The sequence below is a fragment of the Egretta garzetta genome, unplaced genomic scaffold, assembly GCF_000687185.1.
Source record: "Egretta garzetta isolate BGI_Z169 unplaced genomic scaffold, ASM68718v1 scaffold75, whole genome shotgun sequence".
Lineage (NCBI taxonomy): Eukaryota > Metazoa > Chordata > Aves > Pelecaniformes > Ardeidae > Egretta > Egretta garzetta.
The window spans coordinates 379,294-381,452 of NW_009259589.1; the positions used below are offsets into that span (position 1 = coordinate 379,294).

The 2,159-nt window shown below is 60.5% G+C and overlaps 1 protein-coding gene across 6 annotated transcripts in view; it reads right to left on the reverse strand.

Moving 5' to 3' along the window:
• The window catches only part of ST3GAL3 (ST3 beta-galactoside alpha-2,3-sialyltransferase 3), a 201,089-nt gene extending 199,547 nt beyond the window's left edge, over window positions 1-1,542 (reverse strand). For all 6 annotated transcript variants that reach the window (XM_035893542.1, XM_035893541.1, XM_035893540.1 and 3 more), the window contains exon 1: window positions 1,531-1,542. The gene's annotated coding sequence lies outside the window, so the exon portion shown is untranslated. The remainder of the gene's footprint in view (window positions 1-1,530) is intronic.
• Between the last annotated feature and the right edge of the window lie 617 nt (window positions 1,543-2,159).

Here is a 2,159-nt window from a genome sequence, read left to right on the forward strand (position 1 = left end):
ATTCCTCTCTGCCAGCTGCGTCCTCACCCAGGGCTCTGCCTAAAAAGGGAGCTTCTGATCCCTTCTCTGTAATGCTTTCCTGAGCCTCAGGCACCACAGAGAAAAAAAGCTCCTTGGCTGAAGGGGCTCCCCGTTTCTGTGACAGCAAGTGACCACATGCAAGCCGTGTTGCTGCCCATGCTTCAGTCCCACAGCATCTTCTGCTCAGACACCTCCCTCCTTTTCCTTCACAAGCCAGGAGACACCCTCGAGCCAGCGAGGTCTGGGGGATTAATTAACCCGCTGCTCTCTCAAGAGCAGTGAAGCCATGTGAGCCCAGAGGGAGAAGGATGGAGGTATCCTGCACTAGCAGCTGCTCCCAGCAAGCCCATGGCCACAGCTCGTGGGCAGTGCTGCCCTTCCTGGGGGGGTGGTTGTGGCTCCAGCCCCCAGCACACCAAGGCCCTCAGCAGCCTTGCTGGAGGCCCACGCTCCTCCCATGGCACCAGGCGGCTGTACCTGGGAGAGAGATCTCGTGGTCCGGATGAGGAGCAAGCCTGTCATCTCTCCCTCATCTGCACAGTCAGGCCTAAAAATATCCTGGGAGTGGGCTGATGGTGGTTGTGCTACAGTCTCCATTACGCAGATGGAAACGGCTGGTCCCTGCCAGCGCAGGGCAGCGCCAGCTCTGCCACCCTGCACCAGCACAGGGCATCGGGATCCTGTGCCCTGCCTCAGTAGTCGCTGCAGCAGAGGCGTGCTGGGGACAGTGCTCAGCGCAGAGCACCCTGGCCAGGCGCAGCATCAGGGCTGGGGCTGTCCCAGCCAGGGGACACAGGCAGCTCCACAGGGATCGTCTGTCCTGGGTGCTCAGGAGTGGGGAACAGGGGGTTTCACAGCCTGCTGCCATGAAACCCTAACAATGATGAAACAGGGTGCTGCCCAGACACCCCATGACAAGTCAAAAGTGCACGCGGGCAGCCAAACCGGCAGCATTGTGGGTGCAAGCGCAGCGGGACAGGGAGCTGGAGGGCAAGCGAGCAGAGCAGCAGCAGGAAGGCAGGCTGAGCCCACAGGAAAAGCCAGAGAAGCAAGAGCATGGCTGAGTTTGCAGCCCATCTGGGAAGAGGGCTGGCCTTGCGCCCTGCAAAACGCAAAGCTGTCAGCTCCTCCCCTTCAATCCCTGCACATCCTAAATCCACAGGGCCCGAGAGCAAGCGTGGCTGCTGACGCTGAGCCCCAGGCAATCGTCCACCCAATAAAGCTGACTGAGTGGGAAAAGGAGTAGAGACGCTGCTGGAGGAGCCGGGAGGGACATGCCAGGTCTTGTAGGAATGGCTTACAGGGTAAGAGCACAAGTCCAGCCCCAAGCAGAGACTCTCGCTCTGACACAGACTCATGGCCAGCAGGCAGAGCCCATGCCTTCCCCTGGAAATGCTAGCAGGTCAGGGTAGGAGGGATGGCCATTTTGGGAAAGCAACAACAGCCCCATAAGAGCTGCCCAACACAGGGGGCCAGGTTCACCACCTCATCCCCAGGCTGTCCCCCTACCACTCCAGCATTCCCTGGAGAGCTGCCTCCCCAAGAAGGAGCCCAGGCTCAGGGCAGAGCACACCGTGGCAGGGTAAACGCCAGCCATGCAGCACTGCCTTTGCAACAGGCAAGAGGCTTCTTCAGGATCCAGCCCTACACGTGGGCTAGGAGCCCAGGACCACGCAGGGGGCGACAAGCTCCCACCTGAGCTGTCCTTGCACCCTAATCCCACTGGCAGCCATATCATCCCTCCGTAGCTGTCTCTTCTCTCTTGCTCCAGAGCCAGTCAGCAGAATACCTGTCCACCCTCCTCCCAAACCAACAGCACACGGGACACAAGATCTTAGCACCCAGCCCAGCATCCCGCAGCCCTCAAGTGCATGATCTGCTACTCGCTTCACTTGTTATCAGCCATTAGACCCAAAACACCCTCTGCACTTGCTGCTGCTGTGCACGACTGCGCTGGGGTGCATGGACCACATCAGCACCCATGTGGGCCCCCCGCCAGCTTGCAAGCGGCTGCAGGGACTATGGAAGCAGAAGGGCTCATGGCAGCCCTGCCCTCTGCTGCAGCATCCCTCCTGCCAGCCCAAGGGCCCACTGCAGCCAACACCATCACCACTGGCTGGGCCGGGGGCGCCCAACGG